Here is a 23,250-nt window from a genome sequence, read left to right as displayed (position 1 = left end):
TGCTCAGAAATCTACTGTACCAGATCAAGGTACAGCTAGTCCGGTTCAAACGGTGACCGGTAAAGACATATCAAATCCTTAATGAGTATCACTTTGCCAAAAAGTGAAGAAGAGGAAACTTCTTTCTCATGAAGAAGATTACCTAAAACTTTCCACAAAGATAATACTAAGAAGAATATGTCCATAAAAAAGAAAAAGAATAATAGAATTGAAGCCATAATTAAGCAGACTTTAGAACAGTTTTTTCAAGACAATGGACATGATAAGCATGTTATTAGCAAAGACTGTCTAAATCCAAAAAATGAAGGAGTACAGTCAGATGAAGATCTCAATACCAGCCCACTAAGAACACCAAGTTAAGAAGGAGACTATGGAAACAATAATTATCAGGATGCCCAAGACCCATATGAAGACGACGATTCAGGCATGAGTTTTGACTCTATTACCTTACATAATCTAGATACTTAGAATACATAAATATCCAGAAGACAACGACAAAGATGATACAGCTAATTCGATAAGGCAGAAAAGACATAAAGATCAATGGATTGATAATTATGAATGTACATAGTGTGCCATGTGGGTATGCCCACACGTGTCATTGTGAGTGTTGTCACTTTATCACTACCCGCTAAGGGAAAAACTATTGATAAACACGTGTCTGTCTAAGATGTCTGTCAGTATTAAAAGATGCAATTAATAATGCATGTGACGATTGGGCCCAATGAGCATCCGACGCGCATTATTAAAGAAATCTTATTAATATGTCGGCCAAAAATAATGAAGACATGTAGCATGTCTTAAGCCTTTCATTTCATATTCCTAAGTCTATATAAGAGTGAGTTATTAGACAGAAGAGGTAGAGCTTAGAAAAATCCTAAAGAGAAAAAATCTTCAACATATTTTCCTTTCCTTTCATGTACACATATCCTATTTTCCTAAAACCTTTCTCTAGTTTGTACAAAAGCTTGAAATAAAAAAAAAGTGTGACTGTCACGACCCAACCCCGTAGGCCGTGACTGGTGCCCAAATTGAGCACCCAAACGTATCCTTATCCCAAATTAGCCTTTTAACCGAATAAACAAAGGTAGTGATTAGAAAAAAATTGCTAAATAGATCAAAAAAATAGATGTAGGCACGAGGGCTGATAGGCCGTCACAAAACACACAAAACCCAAACTATATATACAAAACCCACAACATAACTCTATCTACAGACCTCTACAGATGATAGCATAGTCATATGACGGGATAGGGTCCCGTCGTACCCCTGACCAAAATATCCAAATATACAGAGATAAAGTCAGTACCAAAATACAAGCTCCGAACAAGAGAGCACTGTCAATAACACAGCAGATGTCCTAAACAGGTGGATCAACAAATCGAACTTCGGTACCTGCGAACATGTAACGCAGCCCCCCCGAAGAAAGGGGGTCAGTACGAAAAATGTACCGAATATGTAAAGCATGAACTGTAAATAATAAAATCATAATCTGAATAGTATGTGCAGAAAACAAAATAAATGTTCAAAATTTCAAAATACTTATCATAATCACAAATCATATATGCAAAGACATATGCCATATCCGGCCCCATGTCATGGGACTCGGTGAACAAAACGTGGTCGCCCTCCCGTCATTGGCGCCACAGCACATCATAACACCAGAGTAGGGAATATCTCCGTAACAGATCATATCATATCAGATGGCCATATCAAATTAAATCATATCATATCATATATGTACATGGCACAACATAACTCCGTGGCATAACATACACCACAACCCATGTACATGTCATACCTGCCCCCTCACATCGGGGCACGGCGAAAAATGCAGAGAAGTACGCTTGATAACATATCTTGGCCCAGGCTCAGTGAAAGAGTGGTTACAGTATGCACGAGTAGAGTAGTGAGAGACTAAATGTAATTTAAAATACAAAATATTTATACAGACTCGATAGCATAATTTCGATAACAAATCATATATAAAATACTTGAGTAATAATAATAGTGTAAGTCTTTTCAATGTCCCGATAGTCTATGTCAAAATAATTTTCTGAAATTGTTTCCATATTTCAGAATATATATGGAACTTAATGGAATAATTAATCATATGATATTTGGAGGAGTAGCAAAGAGTTTCTTTCAAATTCTACCTAACATGAGCCAAACAGAATAACAAAGAAAAATTTAGAATAGTGGGGCCCACCTCGGTCAAATGAGGTGGCGTATCTAAATTATGCGCGTTAAATATCATAACGTTATTTATAAGAGTTTCAAGGTAGTTGGGTCCTATTTGTGCAAATTCTAGAGATTTAGACAATTTTTCAAAAATATTCATAAATACTTAATTCAATTCTACTGAATAGAAAAAGGTCAAATTTAGGTGTCGATTCCGAAGAGTAGAGTCATCCCCGAGGCTCGTATCCAAACCTATTACACCTAAGACATGCCAAGAGAAGAAAAGATAAAACTTTACATACCTTTTTGGCCTTCTACGGTTGTCCAAGTTCAATTTCCGTTTTCTCCAAAATCTACAATTGATCACATTTACCAATTACTATTCATAAGACTTTAAGAATTCAATTTTTCCAATACTTGTCTACAAAAATTTCGGCAGCATCTCCCCTATATATATGACACCACGAGATTACAACTCGGCCACAATATTAACAACCAAGCCAACAACAACACCAATTTCATCGATAATCAATTTAACACACCATAACATAAATTGGTGTAATTTTCCAATTAGTGCAACAACTTTCAACCAAACTTTGCATTTTCCAAATAAATATGAATATCTCATATCCATAATTAATTTTAACTCATTCCAACATAAGTGAAAAATATTCCAAGTAAGCTATCCAATTTTTATCAATTTCATATTTCACTCAAAAATTCCATAAACAGAACAAAAATATTATAATTCATTTTCTTCCTCCAACTTCATAATCAAATTCATTTCCTTCTTTCAACTTCACAACCAACAACAACACTCCATACTTTTAATAATTTACCTCCATATTCTTATAATATCATACTCAAATTACATAATTCCTACAAACTAGTTTAATACCAACTTACACCATATAAACTTTATTTATATCCCAAAAATCATAACAACAACTAACAAATTATACAAACTTATTTTTTTTCTATTTCATCACCTAACCCATATTTCCAACTTCAATAAATTCATTCAACTTCCAATTCCAACATAAAATTTTTACCATAACTACTACTCCATAACTACTACTAAAATACTACACAAAAATTTAATTCATCTTGCCTTCAAAATCTTCATATACATGGATTTATACATATGTAAAACCCACCATACAAACTTCCATATTTCCATAAATTCTACACATCTCTACATACTACAACATCAACAAACTTCATAACACAAAGAAATTGGATTAATTCTTACCTTTTCCTTCCAACTTCTTCACTTTACCAAAGCTTCAAATCAACCAAACAAGCCTCCTATCTTCCAAAATAACTTCATCATGTCGTAGAGGATCCTTGAATTAGTAGGAATACTAGGAGAAAATATTTTTTTGGAGCAAGATTTTAATTTTCTCCCTATTTTTTTTCCTTAGCCGATTTTCTTCTTCTTTTTTGTTTTCCTCAATTTTTCTCACTTCTATCTTCTCCAATTCTCTTGAATCTTCTAAAAATTGGATGATGACTCCCATGTAAAATTTCAATTTTGCCCCTCACCTTTTCTAATATTCTCAAGTTGAAATTCCAATTTTGCCCTTAGCCTTTTATAGTATTTCCACATGTGAAATTCTAATTTTGTCCTTAACCTTTTATGTATTTCCACATGTGAAATTCCAATTTTGTCCTTAATCTTTTATGATATTTTCACATGTGAAATTCCAATTTTGTCCTTAATCTTTTATGGTATTTCCACATGTGAAATTCCAATTTTACCCTTAAACTTTTCCAATATTTTCACATCCCAATTTAGTCATAAGAATTTTTTATCCAACAAAATCAAACATAGCCTTGCCCTTGACTTGTTACCGTTATCCCAAAAATGTCCTATTGTGAAAATAATAAAAAAATATGGGATATAACAGTGACTGTCCGTGTGTGCAGTTTTTCTGGTTCAAGTTTCTCGGGATTCCCGAAAGGAAAACCTCTCTCAGTTTATTCATGTAAGTCTTACTAGGTTTATACCTAAGTTCTTTCCCCCCCAAAATACATTGTTTTACTTTAAATGATGATTTCATATTTTAGTTAATGTTTTCATATGTAAATTACTGCAAATTTTAATTGTTTTACTCCTAGTATATGGTTAGCTTCTTTATCTCTTAACAATAACTATGGATTAACCTGAAAATTCCTAGGATCTGAGGCTTGAAAGTCCGCATAAACAAAGGACGAATGTATGGCCAGATTTATATCCGGGGTGGGGTTAAAGATGAAGTTGTTAAGAACATATGTGAAGAAGAAGAGATGAACAGGGTAAAATAAAAAAAAAGAATTAAAAATTGGGGAAAAAACAGGGTATAAACTATCAGACAAACATGACAAGACAGAGTGAGAGAGGAAGTACTGAATATGATTTTACAACATATATTTGACAATCCAATTCAGTGACTAAGACTGTCATTTTTCTGAAATATTGAGATATTGAAACATCCCTTGACATTGTAATCATTTATCATTGATATTATCTCTAATAATCTACAAATAATTAATGAATGAAGCAACAAGCGTTCATAGTGCTAATTCTTTCCAATGAACTAGTGCAGCACCCAATATAGTACATAGTACAGATAATTTACCAAGAAAAGCATGGCTTATGCCAGATACAGTATCTTTGATTTGTGAGTAGGACAATTAGTGGATAAAAAAGTTATCCTTATTGTACTGTACATAAGTACTACACATATTACGTTTTCCTGATTAAAAATAAATGTATATAACAGATATGTGAAAGTCTGAGAAATTATTAATTAATGGGAATTAAGAAAGAATAATTTTCTGTATAAACCCTTTAAAAAGTTACATAGTGGTGCATGACAGAAAGAGAAGCAATTTTATGTAAAAAAGTTCTTTACGTGAAACACGTGTTATGTCTTTGCATGAGAGTAGAACGGAGGCAAAGAGGTCCCCATGTAATATCATTTGTAATAAGAAAATTAATATGGTTAAAACTTATTTGGATGAACTTATTTTAATAAGTTTATAAGTTGAAAATTATTTATAAGTTTTTTTTAAAAAAATAAGTACAGTCTTACTTATTTTTTTTCGACTTATAAGCTGTTTTCAACTTATAAGCTACTTAAAATAAATTCATTCAAACAAATCCAATTATTTATTGAAACTTATTTTAAGCACATAATGACTTTAAGTTGGCTAGTCAAATACTTAAAAAAGCTGAAAATAGCTTATAAGTCAATCCAGACGCTCTCTAATTAGTCGTTTGTTATAAACACAAAATTAATAAGAAAAGTTCATTTAATTCACATTTCATTTGAAAATATTAATATTAAGATAGATTAGAAACTCAAAGTAGGATTGGAGCTAGAGTTTTGCCGATGATATTTTATATTATGGGTGCGTTTCGTAGGAAGGAAAATGTTTTCAAGAAAATGTTTTTCAATTTTTTCATTTTGGTTGGCTTAAATATTTTGAAAACTATTTTTCAAATCAACTTATTTTTTTCAAATTCAAGGAAAATGACTTCTCTTAAAAAGTAAGAAAAACTTTTTCCAAAATTATTTTGAAACTTACACCTAATTTTTCATCCTAATTTAAGTCTCGGATATCGATTTCCAAAGCTAATCTTAGATTCAATTCCAAATTCTCAATTTGAGATCCGACTCTCGACCTCGATTCAAAACCCAACTCCCAAGTTCCAAATTGAATTCGGGTAGGGTATTAGGTCGAGGTCAGGGTCGGGTCTTGAATGTCAGGATCGGGTATCGAATCGAGTGTCGAGGTCGGGGTCGAGTGTTGGGATTTAGTCTTGAATCGGGGTTGGGGTCGGGTCTCGAGTTAGGTGTCGGGGTTGGATCTCAAGTTGGGTGTCGGGGTCGGGTCTCATGTCTCGTGGTAAGGGTCGGGTCTCGAATCGAATGTTGAGGTCGGGGTCGAGTCTTGATTCGAGTGTCGGGAATCGGGTCTGGGGTTGGGGTCGAGATTGGGTCTCGAGTCGAGGGTCGGGGTCGGGTCTCGAATTGGGTGTTGGGGTTATTGGTCGGGTTTCAGATCGGGTCTTGGGGTTGTGGTCGGGTCTTGGGTAGGGGTCGGGATTGGGGTCGGGTCTCAGGTAGGGGTCGAGACTCTAGATCATGTTTGGGTCCGGATATCGTGGTCGGGTCTCAGGTCAGATTTTATAAAAGATATTTTCTAAAAAATGCTTTTCGTTCACCAATCATACGCTAGAAAACATTTTTCAAAAAATATTTTCTACACACCAACCAAAATGAGAAAATAAGTTAGAAACCAATTTATTTTTCATGGAAAATATTTTTCTTCATACCAAACAAACCCTATATATATGTGTGTACGCGCATCAATATATTTCTCTTTCTTATAATTTTTTTTTTGTTTTTCGATTCGATTCTTTTTTTTTTTTGGTTTCACACTTGGTTTCTGGAGCCCGCTGCGGAGCCTCAACTAAATTTAGATCGCGCATTGCAAGGCCCATTTGGGGTTGGCGTTTCCAACTATTTTTTTTCAATCCAGGGCTCAAACTCGAAACATTTAATTAAGGGTGAAACAGTCTCATCATTGCACCACAATCCATGTTGGTGTTTTTCGATTCGATTCGTCCCTACATATTCAAATTTCAATTATGTCTCGTTTTCAATGAGAGGAAAATACTAAATTAATTGTTGCATATCGATCGATATCATGCGCATGTGTCTTCCTTTAATTATTTCACCACTTATTTTTTTGGACATATTAGGTGGTTTGGCCAAAAGTTTTATAGTAAATACACAAGGTGGAATTTTATCTTTTATTCTTTTGGGCACGTGAATATCATAGATATGTACTAATCAAAACATTGTTCATAGAACTTGGGCCAGTTTTAGACGGCACAATCTCTATCAGCCAGCTTATGCTTTACTATGTAAAAAGGATACACATTTGTTGAATATGATCTTCTCAAATTTTATGTGCAGCTTGTAATAACACATGGAATCTCTAACAAATTATGAATTTTGGATTCTAAGAAATGACTTCTAAGCGTTAATAATTGAGTTAGAGTATAAAAACATATTTAAACTATCCCTTTTTTTGAGTTTAATATTTAAACTATTGGGAATGTTTATTTAATTTCATACTTAAACTATCGCTCGTTAGTTTGAAAAACACATCTCTCTCTTTATTCAACTCTCTTCATGGTGTGTGTATTACACTCTCTCCTTTAGGAAGTGAGATTTAGTCCCCTTAATGTTGTCCTCTTCTAAGTGAGATGTTAATTATCGAAGGCCATGTGATGGTGTGAAATTTAATATAGTAGACCGGTTAGACGGAGTTAGTACGGGCTCGTAGTTTGGAAACTCTCTATGTGATAGAATGGTTAGGCCTTGATCTGTATTAGAGTTGACAATGAACCAATTAGAAAGGGTGAAATTTAGGTTTGAATGACTCTAATAAAGTTAATGGGAATGATAATAGTTTTGCATAAGGTTTTGGTGGGGAATATCTTAAGAGAATGTTTTCTTCTTGTCGATTTCTTTATATTATGCGGTGGGTATCGGGTTGACCGATGATGCCTACTAGTACGTGTTGTTTGTACTGATACTACTCTTGCTATGCCACTTGGCATAGTCTGGATGCAGGGTCAGTGATGTTTCATAGGTGAAGACGAAGATGAGTCTCCAACAACTTCGTTATTTATACTCCGTATCTTTAGAAGCTCTTGTACCTGCTTAGACTAGTATCATTGGGGGTGTTAAAGTGTTTTGTAATAAACTCTAGAATTTAGATAATTCAATTATGATGTATTCCTTGCTCTTAAGGCTATTATTAGTATTTTGTTAAATTTTTGAATGTTATTTCTACAAGGGTTCTTCTATCTAGGTGTTAGAATAATTACATGCACGACCCGATAAATTGAATTGTGACAAATTTTCATTAAATGAGCACTAAGAATTTTTTTTTAAAGTCCACCAAATTTGAGACCACCACAAAATAGAGCACTCAGTGCAAAAACTTGTTTCCTCTTTTCATTTTCTTTTAATTTTTTTTTAAAATAATATTTTTTCTGTCCTAGTTTAAGTGCCTCAGTTTGACTAGACACAAAATATAAGAAATAAAGAAAGATGTTTGAATTTTGTAAGTTTAAATGCATGTAATTCTTTAAATCTTGTGATCTTAAACTTGTCAGGTAGAATATTGATATTGGAAAATATACCAACTATAAAAAACGACCCATTTTGAAACAAACTAAAAAAGAAAGTAACACGATTTAATAATTTATCCGTCACCGACAAATACCCCTTTCCTATTTTCATTCTCTCTCTTAATAACTTAGGATTCTAAAAAAAAAAATTCCTCTAGTTATTTTTTTGTAATAATACATATAAATTGCATTACAAGTCAATGACATAATAAAATTAATAATAATTAAAAAATGAACTGTATAGGGGTGGCATATTACTCTAATTCGTTTACTGTCGATGAGTGGGTAAAAATTGATCGAGAAATTTCGTGATATAAAAGGGAGATACAGTGTAACGATCTGTCCCCATCATTATGAATAAGCCAATGGGAAAGGAAATTAGGTCAGAAAACTTTCGAGTAGTGACTGAGAAATATTGAGCCTAGGCCAAATTTGGACGAAATCTGAGTCAGATGAGATGTAGGATAATCCGGTAATGGATGGAAGATTGAAATTTCAGTTTGATGGATTAGATTGACAGTTAAGATGATACGGAGCTTGTACGACTTTATGAAATTGTATTTGGGCGAGTAAAACTGTCAAAATTAAACTTGGCGTGAAGTATAGATGTTAGAACGTCATGGGATGAGGGCGTGTTGTAAATTGGGAGGCTTGGGACTCAAATACAAAGATTTTATCTCTGTGCATCCCGCAAGGGCGGGGCGGCTATAGCGAGATAGTCCCGCTGTGGCAGGACAGTCCTGACTTAATACAGAAAAAGTTTTTAAAAAGTTATTTTTCTACACTTCCCATTTTTGGAAAGCAAAATGATGAACTAGGGCTATTCCTTTCAGTTTTGGATCCATTGTTGCACCAAAGGTAAGTTAATTACTCCCTTACTTCGTAATGTGATTCTTAAAACCTAGAATTCATGGTAATTATCTTAGGGGAGGGTTCTTGGCCTGACTTTAATGGTGGAAATTAATTCTAGATGGTGTAAGGATCGTGAGTTTGGCTAAAGTTGGGAATTTTGTTATAATTTAGATAAATTAGGTCATTTTATTGATCCTTTGTACATGTGTGACTGTTTTTAGACCAAGAACAAACCGAATGAACTCAGAAAGGTAAAGCTCCAGTAATTTAGAATATCAATAGCTTGGTTTCGAGTTAGGTGATGGTTTTGTCTTCCCGTATGTGTTATATGTGCTTGATAGTTGCTTCATAGGTATGCATATATGTATGTATAAGGAAAGATGAAATGAAATATGTGAAATGACTGTTTATTGTATATGGATTGCAATGAACCTGTTCTTGGTAATTATGACAGTTGAAACCCTTCACTGTATTTGTAGTTGTGTTGTGTTTGCTTCGACCAGGTATCACGTTCCGACATATAGCTGGATCGGATGTCACGTTCCAACACACATTTGAATCGGATGTCACGTTCCGACACAATATTGGATCGGGTGCCACATTTTGACACATCAATAGGTGAAGTGTGGGTTTCATGAGAGGACCATTCCTAACTATATTATGAAACTAAGACTATTAACTTGTGTTTTCTATATATATGTGTTTCCTGGTGTTGTAAGTTCTTGTTCATATCTCACTTACTGGTTAGCAGCGTGATCCTATCAGTACATCGTCGTTTTGTTTACTGATAATGCACTTGCTCTTGAGTTGGGTGTTCGGTTTGGGTCTTGAGTTGGGTGTCAGGGTCGGGTGTCATGTCTCGTCGTAATGGTCGGATCTCTAATCGAGTGTCGAGGTCGGGGTCGAATCTCGAATTAGATGTCGGGGTCGGATTTTGATTTGAGTGTCGGGAATGGGGTTTCGGATTGGGGTCGGGATTGGGTCTCGATTCGTGTGTCGGAGTCGGGTCTCGATTCGAGTGTCCGGAACAAGGTTGGGGTCGGATTTGGGGTCCAGTCTCAAGGTCAGATCTTAGGGTCAGCGTCGGCTCTCCAATCGGGGGTCGGGGTCAGGTCTCTAATTGGGTGTCGGTGTCTGGGGTGGGGTTTAGGATAGGGTGTCGGGGTTGTGGTCGGGTCTTAGGTAGGAGTCGGGGTTGGGGTCGGGTCTTGGATAGGGGTCGAGTCTCTAGATCGGGTTTGGAGCCGGATGTCGGGGTCGGGTCCCATGTCAGATTTTATAAAAGATATTTTCTAAGAAATATTTTTCATTCATCAATCATACGCTAGAAAATATTTTTTGAAAAATATTTTCTTCACACCAACGAAACATGAGAAAATAAGTTAGAAACCAATTTATTTTTCATGGAAAACATTTTCCTTCATACCAAACACACCCTATATATGTGTGTGTGTGCATCAATATATTTCTCTTTCTTATAATGTTTTTGTTCTTCGATTCGATTCTTTTTTTTTTTGGTTTCCCACCTGGTGTCTGGAGCCCGCGGCGGAGACTCAACTAAATTCAGATCGCGCATTGCAAGGCCCATTCGGGGTTGGCGTTCCCAACTAAATTTTTTTCAATCCAGAAATCAAATCGAAACCTCTAATTAAGGGTGAAACAGTTTAATCAGTGCACCACAACCCATGTTGGTGTTTTTCGATTCGATTCGTCCCTACATATTCAAATTTCAATTTTGTCTCGTTTTCAATGAGAGGAAAATACTAAATTAATTGTTGCATATGGATCGATAACATGCGCATGTGTCTTCTTTTAATTGTCTTCTTTTAATTATTTCACCACTTATTTTTTTGGACATATTAGGTGGTTTGGCCAAAAGTTTTATAGTAAATACACAAGGTGGAATTTTATCTTTTATTCTTTTGGGCACGTGAATATCATAGGTATGTACTAATCAAAACTTTGTTCATAGAACTTGGGCCAGTTTTAGATGGCACACTCTCTATCAGCCAGCTTATGCTTTACTATATAAAAAGGATACACAGTTGTTGAATATGATCTTCTCAAATTTTATGTGCAGCTTATAATAACACATGGAATCTCTAACAAATTATGAATTTTGGATTCTAAGAAATGACTTCTAAGCGTTAATAATTGAGTTAAAGTATAAAAACATATTTAAACTATTCCTTTTTTGAGTTTAATAGTTAAACTATTGGGAATGTTTATTTAATTTCATACTTAAACTATCGCTCGTTAGTTTGAAAAACACATCTCTCTCTTTATTAAACTCTCTTGATGGTGTGTGAATTACACTCTCTCTTTTATTTTTTTTAAAAAAATTGTCACATAGTTACACTAAGGTGAAACAACCGTCCTACATTGGTAGGAGTCAGGTCTGCGTACACTCTACCCTCCCCAGACCCCACGATGTGGGATTTCACTGGGTTGTTGTTGTTGTTGTTGTTGTTGTTGTATAGTTACACTAAGGTGGCGGGAGGGGGTTCACTTGAACCCCGTCCTCGATAAAAAATAACACTGTATATATAGTATAGATTTATCTATTAAATATATATATATATATATATATATATATATATATATATATATATATATTAATTTTGAACTTCTTATATATAAATATTAATATATAAATATAAATATATATATATTAATTTTGAACTTCTTTTATATATATATATATATATATATATATAACATAAATCTAAAGTTATCAAAAGCATAAAATAAAATAATGGAGAACAATAATGGCACAACCGTACACATTATCAAAAAGGCATAACAACACCAATCCAAATGGAGCAACAACACGATAAAATAAAGCCATAAAAATAGAAGAGACTAAATTAACGAGCAAGAATGATCCAGTGATAACAAATATAATAATCAAATAAAATATTAATAAATCATTGATTAAATTAATATTGACAATAAATATGACTACCTAAATTAAGAACAATATTTTGAATAGAGTGTATAGTTTAACAATGTAACCCACATGATTTTACCAAAGTGCTTTCCGTCTTTTAAAATGGGGAGGCCTTAAAAACCGATGCAAAAATTTTTTCATTGGCCATTTTTAACTTAACAATAATAACAAGTAAAAATGATAAAATAACACCATAAGAACACATGAACAGTGAAATAGAAATAATAACATGGTCGACAACGACAACAAAAAGTAAAAAAATGGCAAAAGAGGGATGTATATATAATAATAAAAAAGATACTAACAATAATTAATACAATATAAAAATTCATCAAAAAAACAAATGTTTTCAACAACTGTCAACATACAACCAACAAAGGAAAACATGTTACCCCCTTATTGGATCATTGAAAAATGAGAAGAACTTGTTCAACAAAGGAATTAAATTTTCATAGCAACAGTAAAAACAAAACTAAAAAAAAGGAGAAAAACAAATATCAAATAACACACGATATAAATCAATAGGAATGATAAGTACAAGCACTTGGGCTACCAAAAATTAAATGAAAGATCAACGGAAAAATTATAATAACATATCAATCAGTAAGAGACTAAACAACAACGATAATGGAAGTGTCAAAATGAAAAGAAAGAACAATGTTCACCCGAAAATTCTATTAGTAACTAAAACATAAAAGGACAATAATGATGGATTTTCTAAAAAAAATACAATAATAACCAAAAACATACTGATAAAAATAACAATGGTTGGAGTTTGAACTTGTCACGCCCCGAGAGGGTATCCTAGACGTGACCGACACTCGAAGACCATTGCTGGTCTCCAAGTGAACCACTTGATCTAATCACGTATCCATTCAATATAAATCAACCAACGGAAGTTTAAATTAAGGAATTAATTTAGTGGGCAACTCAAATCATCAATCTAACTCAAGAAATAAAGGCCATGGGCCAACAAATCGTACTCCAATCTATGTCATTAAAAATAGTTTGACAAGAATAATTCAAGGAAAGAAAATACTCAATCGACCCATCACTATCTAGTCTATGAAGCCTCTATCACTACTATTTAATTGGTGCAAATGACATGTTCATGGCTACCTCAAATCAAAATGAAAAGGGCTAACTCAACGCAAGAATAACATAAGCAGTGTCCTCCGAATGTATGGGAGGACTCACCAATATGCTGAGTGTGTATAGATCCTCAATGGTGCTCCTATTGACGATCTCTTAAACCTGTCTCTGCATCATGAAACGATGCAGGTCCAAATGGACGTCAGTACATGGAATGTACGAGTATGTAATATGGCAGAATGAAACATACCACAAGGAAGAGTAATGTTGGTTCAAATATCTCAACTCAGAAAGATAAGAGAGACTCAATCAAAGTGTCATAAGTCTAAAGTAAGGATACATTTTTAGACAAAGACCAATCATATACCATATAATCCAATCCAATCATGTACAATACAGTTCAATCAAATCATTTACAATTCGATCCCATCCAATCACATACCACTCTATTCAACCCAATCACACATCATTCTATTCAATCCAATCCAATCGTACACTATCCGATCACATATCATTTAATCCAACCCACCACATATCACCTACTCCAATCCAATCTACACAATCCAATCATATATCATCCAATCCGATCCAATCATATACCATCAACTCAACAATCAAGTCAAAGGACTCAACTCAATAAATATGCAAATTAGAACTTAGTAATGTGATATAATCCAACTCAATTATCAAAAAGTTCAATCAAACCAATCAAATCATGCACAATCCACTCAATTTGGGAGTTTCTCTAACCGACAACAATCCCACCACCTATAAGTAGGTGATGCACAATGAGCCACATCGTTGCCACATCCGTCCATACCTTGCCAGGGCATGAACGAATCAACCAATCATAGATTCCATCGATCAGTCAAGTCCTATCATTTCAGGACAATAAAATGGAAAACATCCGATTTTAACGGTTCAATCCCATGGAAAGCATCTGACTTTAACGGTTCAATCCCTTCCTACATTGGCAGCGTAGTTTATGGGGTTCGAGTATGGACTATACTCTTACCTAATTCGGTTCTCGATACTCCTTCCAAGACTCAATATGCACATATCCATCAAGTGAGTAAAATATTCAAAATACTCATTTAGTCTCTTAGGACTTAGTTTCAAATCAACTCATTTAGTCTCATTGGACTCTTTTCAAAACTCAATCCATCTGGTCTCATTGGACCTTCTTTCACAATCAACTCATTTAAATCATCAAACTCTTCTTTCTTAATTCGATACCATCTCAACTCAATGAATGCAGAAAATATTAGATGCATTTAAAACGTAATTTCAACTCCTCAACTCAAACTCAAAATAGACATTTTTATATAAAAATACTCAACTCGTTTATACTCAAAATACTCATGTTCAAAAATAATTAAAAGACTTTTCAAACTCAACTCATGCTTAAACTCTTTTTTTTAAAATCATAGATGAAAATAATCACTATTTAAACTCAAAATAGTGTATAAATAGTTTATACAAAAATCTTCACAAATCATTTATTTAAAACTCCTTCTCAAAAGATCATTTATTTTCAAAATTTTCATAAGACTCCAATCAACTCAAATTATGCAAATCACATATCACATAATCACATTAGACTCCAATCCACTTCATCACACAACATTCTCATCAACATAACCTCTTCATTCACATCATCGTCAAATATCATCATTCACATCATCATCACATCATCATCAAATATCATCATTCACATCATCATCAAACATCATCATCACATCATCATCAAATATCTACTCCAAAATCCTTATTTAATTCTATATTCCATTTATAGAAACAAAAGTGACATTCTAGCTCTACCAATGTTTCATTTCTTTTTATGCCCTTCACATTCGTAACTATCCCAATTTTCATATAATTCAAAATCAATTTCATCAAACTAATGTAAAAGAATACCTCATTTCACTATGAAAATAATATTGTTTTTATATACATAAAAATCATCAATCTCATCCTCAAGATAAATTATGACAAAAGAAATCTCATCTTGAGTTCATGTGAATGAATACATGAATCCATACTCTCAACAAAACTCAACTCAAGAACACCATCAATATATATGAATTTATATACAAAAATTCATTTGTAGTCAATAATCTAAAAATCATCAATCAATTAATAGTAAAAAAAAATCTTTCTATAATTTTGGGAAAAATTCAAGAAAACCTCCATGGGAGGTTTAAGCTTTTCACCATTTTCATCCAACACATCTATGAGGCATATGGAAGAATTCAATCCATATTTTAGGTTAGCCTTACATACCTTGCTTGAAGATCATCTCACCGGAAACCCAAGACTTGACTTGAAGATCTTGAATCCTTGAGCTTTTGAGAGGATTTCTTGTTGGAAATATTTGGAAGAGAAGAGGGGAGATTAGAGTTTTTGGGAGGTGAGAAGGCTGAAAAATGATCCCAAAACATCTTATGTTAGAGTATATATGTTTAGGGAAAATGTCCAAGTTGCCCCTCTTCAAAATCTGAAAAACTGGGCAAAAATCTTGCTGGCGCTATAGTGGTGCGTCGCGACAAGCCAAAATAGGCTTAAAACCCTCCACATCTAATAGTTGCTTATCGCGCCAAGGAACAAACTACTGAGGTTATTTTCTGGCGCTATAGTGGCGTCGGGCGCCAATGGAGCGCCAAGCCTAAATTTTCTGCAGTGGTCGCCCAGGCCTGAAATTTCTGCAGTACTAATCTGTAGTAAAATGATCATAACTCTTGACTTCGAACTCCAAAAATTGAAATCATGGTGGAGTTGGAAAGAAGAATCAAATACCTTTAATTTGGTAGGTTGTGGTCCACCCAGTTCATTATATTCTAGGAGATATGATCGTTTGAAGTTGACTCTTATACTAACTCATCTGAAAACTTAATCAATTAGAATTCTTTGGACTCTGTTTGGTGTTAGAGATTCCTTATGACCCCTAAACACATCTAACACACTTAAAATACTTAGAAATTAATCCTAACTCATATATATAATTACAAGTCCTTCGGTTCGAGTCTACACATACATGGAGAAATGTTCGAGTGTTTGCGAAACAAATTCCGGGGTGTTACAGAACTCCTCCGGCCAAATTTGAAAAACAGAAAATAAATAAAGATAAAAAAATAAAAAATAATATATATATATAAGATTACTTATTTGAGGAGTTGGTGTTGGCATCGCGGTGGCTGATTCGCCGGATGGAGGAGACAGTAAAGAAAGAGGGATGTGGTGGTGGATTTGGTAAGAAAAATAGCTAAGTGGTGGTGGTGTGGGTGATCGATTTTGGAGGAAAAGAGAAGAGTAAGTTTGGTTGGGGTTGTTCTCCGAAGGAGAAAATGAGTTGTTGTTTTTGGACCACTTCCTCAACTGTAATGAGGGAAAGAAGGAGAAGAAAAGTGAGGATAAAATGGGTATTATTGGGTGATGGACAAGAGCAGAGAAGAAGAGTTAAAATAGTGTGGGTCCTTGGTTACTTTTTTTTGGACCCTCCCTGTGACACCCCGGAAAATTTTTCGCAAAGAATCAAACCTTTCTTCACGTGTGAGTAGACTCGGGCCGGAGGACTTGTAATTCTACATGTGAGTTAGGACTAATTCCTAAGTATTTGAAGTGTGTTAGAGGTGTTTAGGGGTCATAAGGGATCTCTAACACCAAGTCGAGTCCAAAGAACTCCAATCGATTAAGTTTTCGGACGAGTTAGTATAAGGGTCAACTTCAAACGACCATATCTCCTATTATATAAAGAACTGGGTGGCCCACAACCTACCAAATTAAAGGTCTTTGAGTCTTCTTTCCAACGCCACTAAGATTGCAATTTTTGGAGTTCGGAGTCAAAAGTTATGGCCATTTTACTACGAACTAGCACTGCAGGAATATTCAGGCCTGGGCGAAATATAGGCTTGGCGCCCCAGTGGCGCGACGCGCCACTATAGCGCCAGAAAATAGCCTCAGTAGTTTGATCCTTGGCGCGACGCGCCACTATTAGATGTGCAGGGTTTTAGGCCTATTTTGGCTTGGCGCTGCAGTGGGGCGACGTGCCTCTATAGCGCCAACAAGATTTTTGCCCATTTTTCAGATTTTTGAAGAGGGACAAATTGGACTTTTCCCCTAATTACATATACCCTATCCTTGAACGTTTTGGGACCATTTTTCAGCCCCCACTCTCTCTCTAAAAGCCCTAGGAGCTTCTCTCTCTCTCTCTTCTTCTTCTTCCCCAAATCCATCTCCAACAAAGGGTGCCTTCAAGAGTTTCAAGGATTCAAGTCTTCCATTGAATACCTAACATCAAGTTCCTTCAAAGTCTTCAAACAAGGTATGTAAGGCTAACCTAAAATATGGATTTAGTTCTTCCATATGCCCATATGTGTGTTGGATAGAAGTTGTGAAAGAGTTGAACCTTCTAAGAAGGTTTTCTTAGAAGTTTTCCTAAACTATGGAATGTTTTTAAGTACTATTAGTTGGTTGATGTTTTTAATGACTTGAGTTACTAAATAATTATCTTTCATATTTTTGGCTACAAATGTGTCTTTGTATATAGATTTATAGGTATTGACGATATTCTTGAGTTGAGTTTTGTTGAGAGTATGGGTCCATGTTTCATTCACATGAACTCAAGATGAGATTTCTTGTCATAAATGTCTTGAGGTTGAGATGGATAGTTGTGTGCATATATATGTATTGATTGGAATGAAAAGAATGAATTGATTAGTTAAGAATGTCCCTTTGATTCTATAAAATGAACATAGGACAAAAATAAGGATTTTGGAGTAGATGTTTGATGATTGATGTGATGATGATACTTGACAATGATGTGATGATAATGTTTGATGATGATGTAAATGATAATATATGATGATGATGTGATGATGATGTTTTGGTAACGATGTGAGTGATGATGTGAATGGTGCTTATTTAATATATGTAGAATGGTTGACGAAGAGGTATATTGATGAGGATGTTATGTGATGAAGTGGATTGGAGTCTAATGTGAATTTGTGGTATGTGATGTGCATAATTTGAGTTAATTGGAGTCTTAGGAATGTTTTGAAAATAATTGATCTTTTGAGGAGGAGATTTAAATAAATTAATTGTGAACCTTTTTGCATAAACTACTTATACACTATTTTGAGTCTAAAGAATTAATAGTTTTATCTTTGATTTAGAAAAGAGTTTAAGTATGAGTTGAGTAAGAGGAGCCTTTCAATGAGTTGAGTATTTTTACATTAAAGTATTTATTTTGAGTTTGAGTTGAGGAGTTGAAATTATATTTTGATGTACATAACATTTTCTACATTCATTGAGTCGAGATTGTATAAATTTTTAAAGAGAAGAGTTTGATGATTTGAGATGAGTCGATTTGAAAGAAGGTCCAATGAGACTTGTCATTATGAGTTAATTGAGTTGAAATGAGAACAGAGTTGATGAGGTGGCAATGTTCCACATGAAACTAGCCGTGAGGGCTTGTTTGAGATGATTGAAGGAGTTTTATGAGCATGGAGTCATGGAAGGAGTATCGAGCACCGAATTGAGCAAGAGTACAGTCCATACTCGAACCCAATACCTGTGTTGCCAAACGTAGGGGGGATTGAACCGTTAAGTCGGATGCTTCCCCGAGAGATTTGTCCTGACATTATAGGACTTGGTTGGATTGGATCCATGAGGTTCGTCATTCATGCCCTGGCAAGGTATGAACGGGCGTGGCAACGACGTCGTTTCGTTGTACCTTCACTGGCTCATAAATGTTGGTTGTCGGTTAAGAGAAACTCCTATTTAGGTCTTTATAGTACTCTGAGTCAGTTGAGTTGAGTGAGTCGCTATATGCTTATGAGTTAGTCCGGTCTATACTATTTCTTGTTAGACTTAGGACACTTGAGTGAGTTGTTATATATTTATTGAGTTGAGTCCTTTGAGTTGAATTGTAAAACGTTGCATAATTTAATTTGCATATTTACTGAGTTGAGTCCTTTGAGCTGATTGTTGAGTTGAATGTTGAGTAGATTGTATACGGTCGGATTGGAGTAGATGAATTGTGATTGGAATGAATGGAATGGTATGTGACTAGATTGGATTTGATTATTGAGTTAATTGTTGAGTTGAGTGTATATAATCGGATTGCACATGATTGAAAGGGATCGAATTGTAAATGAGTTGATTGGACTGTATGGTATATGATTGATCTTTGTCTAAAAATGTATTATTACTTTAGACTTATGACGCCTTGTTGAGTCTCTCTTATCTTTTCAATTTGAGATATTTGGACCGCTGCTATTCTTCCTTGAGGTATGTTTCATTCTGCCATTTTACATACCAGTACATTCCACGTACTGACGCCATTTGGCCTGCATCGTTTCATGATGCAGAGACAGGTTTGAGAGATCGTCAATAGGAGCATCATTGGGGATCTATTCACACTCAGCGTGTTGGTGAGTCCTCCCCTACATTCGGAGGACACCGTCTGTGTATTCTTGCCTCGAGTTAGCCCTTTTTATTTTGATTTGAGGTAGCCATGAACATGTCATTGGCACGAATTAGATAGTAGTGATAGAGGCTTCATAGACTAGATAGTGATGAGTCAATCGAGTTATTCTTGTCAAACTATTTATAATGACAAATATTAGAGTTGAATTTGTTGGCCCATGGCCTTTATTCTTTGAGTTAAACTGAGGTTTGAGTTGCCCACTGAATATTCTCTTTATTCTTTTGTCTTTCGCTGATCGAATGAATGAACGGATGTGTGATCAGGCTATGTGGTTCGCTTGGGAGCCAGAAATGGTTTCTGAGTGCCGGTTACGTCTAGGGTACCCTCCTGGGGCGTGACAAACATGGTATCAGAGCACAGAGTTCAAGTGTCCTAGGGAGTCTATGAAGCCGTGTCTAGTAGAGTCTTGCTTATGGGTGTATTGTGCACCACACTTATAATCAGGAGGCTATAGGACATTAAGAATTTGTTTCCCTTCTTTCATATTCTATATTCGTGCGATAGAGTTTAACTCTATAAATATTCCCTTTCAATTCGTGCGTTGCTCAAATCCATTTGACTACCCCTCATACTCAAGGTAGTTGAAATGGTAGATATGAGATTCTTGTTGATGAGTTAAGATAAAGTCTTGAGGAAGTGAAGAGACTGCACAAGGCTTGAAAGGAGCCGATTGTTATACTTAACTTTATTGATCTGGGAAGAATGTACTCTATTTCATAATTGATCGTGCGTTGAGCCAGAGCGAGTTGTATCCTAGAATCTTATCTCTAAATCTTGATTCAAATGTTATCTTTGAGAGGGAGGTTATGTCTCTAAGTGATTAGTATCGCCATTCAATGGAGTGTGATTTGAGGAAAAGGTGAGTTATGATTCACAGGATGATTCGAGAGTTAGAAAGAGGGAGTTGGAGGAGTAGAGCTCAAATAGTGAGAATAATGGTTGATTGAGGCCGGTAACTAGGGTGAAATATCTATAAGGTGAGTAACGAGGTGTAGAGAATGATTGTGATAGTGCTAATTTTAAGGCTTGATTCAGTAGGCTTGACATGACATATGCAGGAGATTAAGATATTAACTTGTGAGGAGTATGCGTCATGAAAGGAGGGGTATGTGACCCTCAAATGTAAGTAGTGAGTTGAGGCTAAGTCATTTGGTAAGAAGAGGGTTAGGATGTGTATATGAACTAGTGTAGATTTAAATGAGGCTCTAATTTTATGAGTTGCTTTGGGTGACTAGTTAGTATCCTTTAGTTGATGCTTTTAAGCTAAGGGGGAGATGATAGAGTAATGAGCCAAAGTAAGTCTTGAGCTTTTGATAGTGATGAGTTGGCCAAGATGATAGTGGACGGAGTTGAGCGAGAGTAGATGAGGAAGAGTGAGTGCTTCCCGATAGTGATAGTTGTGTTGTACTTGTCTAGTTGAGGATAGATGTGTGGAGGAGGAGTGAGATGAGACCTTGTGATGAGCAATAGGTAAGTAAGAGTATGTTATTATGTCTCCGAGAAAGAGCTCATACGATGATGAGGGTATAAGTGTTGAAGTAAGCTAGGGAACTCTTAGATATGAGTGAGGTAGTTAGAGTGATAAGCTTGAGTGTATGGTTGTCAGTGTGAGAGTGATGGTAGTAGGCTAATGATCACATTTGGGGGAAATGATTGGAGGTACATGAAGGGTGTTATGAGGCTTGGAAAGGAGGGGAGGTTAGGACACCAATATATTGACCTCATGAAATGGTGAAGAGGATTGGAAATGTCACTCGTGAATTGGAATTCGACGGTTGAGGATGTAGATATTTGAATGATTTGGTTGGTGGAGTTTCGATGTTCTATTCGTTCCAAATGATGAGAATGATGAAGGTGATGTCCCTATTCTTGAGTTGAAATGATTTGTTTATTCTTGAGTTTGAATAGCCAATTGTCTAAATTGCTCGATTGGTTGATTCGATTGAGTATCGATTTTTATTCATGCCTCGAGTCCACCATTAGTTTACTCATCATTCGAGGACGAATGATCCCAAGGGGGAGATAATGTGACACCCCGGAAAATTTTTCGCAAAGAATCAAACCTTTTTTCACGTGTGAGTAGACTCGGGCCGGAGGACTTGTAATTCTACATGTGAGTTAGGACTAATTCCTAAGTATTTGAAGTGTGTTAGAGGTGTTTAGGGGTCATAAGGGATCTCTAACACCAAGTCGAGTCCAAAGAACTCCAATCGATTAAGTTTTCGGACGAGTTTGTATAAGGGTCAACTTCAAACGACCATATCTCCTATTATATAAAGAACTGGGTGGCCCACAACCTACCAAATTAAAGGTCTTTGAGTCTTCGTTCCAACGCCACCAAGATTGCAATTTTTGGAGTTCGGAGTCAAAGGTTATGGCCATTTTACTACGAACTAGCACTGCAGGAATATTCAGGCCTGGGCGAAATATAGGCTTGGCGCCCCAGTGGCGCGACGCGCCACTATAGCGCCAGAAAACAGCCTCAGTAGTTTGATCCTTGGCGCGATGCGCCACTATTAGATATGCAGGGTTTTAGGCCTATTTTGGCTTGGCGCTGCAGTGGCGCGACGCGCCACTATAGCGCCAACAAGATTTTTGCCCATTTTTCAGATTTTTGAAGAGGGACAAATTGGACTTTTTCCCTAATTACATATACCCTATCCTTGAACGTTTTGGGACCATTTTTCAGCCCCCACTCTCTCTCTAAAATCCCTAGGAGCTTCTCTCTCTCTCTCTTCTTCTTCTTCCCCAAATCCATCTCCAACAAAAGGTGCCTTCAAGAGTTTCAAGGATTCAAGTCTTCCATTGAAGACCTAACATCAAGTTCCTTCAAAGTCTTCAAACAAGGTATGTAAGTCTAACCTAAAATATGGATTTAGTTCTTCCGTATGCCCATATGTGTGTTGGATAGAAGTTGTGAAAGAGTTGAACCTTCTAAGAAGGTTTTCTTGAAAGTTTTCCTAAACTATGGAATGTTTTTAAGTACTATTAGTTGGTTGATGTTTTTAATGACTTGAGTTACTAAATAATTATCTTTCATATTTTTGGCTACAAATGTGTCTTTGTATATAGATTTATAGGTATTGACGATATTCTTGAGTTGAGTTTTGTTGAGAGTATGGGTCCATGTTTCATTCACATGAACTCAAGATGAGATTTCTTGTCATAAATGTCTTGAGGTTGAGATGGATAGTTGTGTGCATATATATGTATTGATTGGAATGAAAAGAATGAATTGATTAGTTAAGAATGTCCCTTTGCTTCTATAAAATGAACATAGGACAAAAATAAAGATTTTGGAGTAGATGTTTGATGATTGATGTGATGATGATACTTGACAATGATGTGATGATAATGTTTGATGATGATGTAAATGATAATATATGATGATGATGTGATGATGATGTTTTGGTAACGATGTGAGTGATGATGTGAATGGTGCTTATTTAATATATGTAGAATGGTTGACGAAGAGGTATATTGATGAGGATG

General features: G+C 35.3%; 1 long non-coding RNA gene across 1 annotated transcript; it reads right to left on the bottom strand.

Annotated features, from left to right (window-relative positions):
- Positions 1-1,059: 1,059 nt before the first annotated feature.
- LOC129892362 (uncharacterized) lies at positions 1,060-3,635 on the bottom strand. The gene is made up of 3 exons (XR_008767305.1): positions 3,434-3,635; positions 2,484-2,534; positions 1,060-1,395 (listed from the first exon to the last, which is right to left on the bottom strand). It is a non-coding gene; the product is annotated as an uncharacterized LOC129892362 (long non-coding RNA).
- Positions 3,636-23,250: the final 19,615 nt, after the last annotated feature.

The sequence above is a fragment of the Solanum dulcamara genome, chromosome 6 (genome assembly GCF_947179165.1).
Source record: "Solanum dulcamara chromosome 6, daSolDulc1.2, whole genome shotgun sequence".
In the NCBI taxonomy this organism is placed as follows: Eukaryota; Viridiplantae; Streptophyta; class Magnoliopsida; order Solanales; family Solanaceae; genus Solanum; species Solanum dulcamara.
The sequence above is the reverse complement of the archived record's forward strand: the minus strand, read 5'-3'. Positions and strand labels throughout refer to the sequence as shown.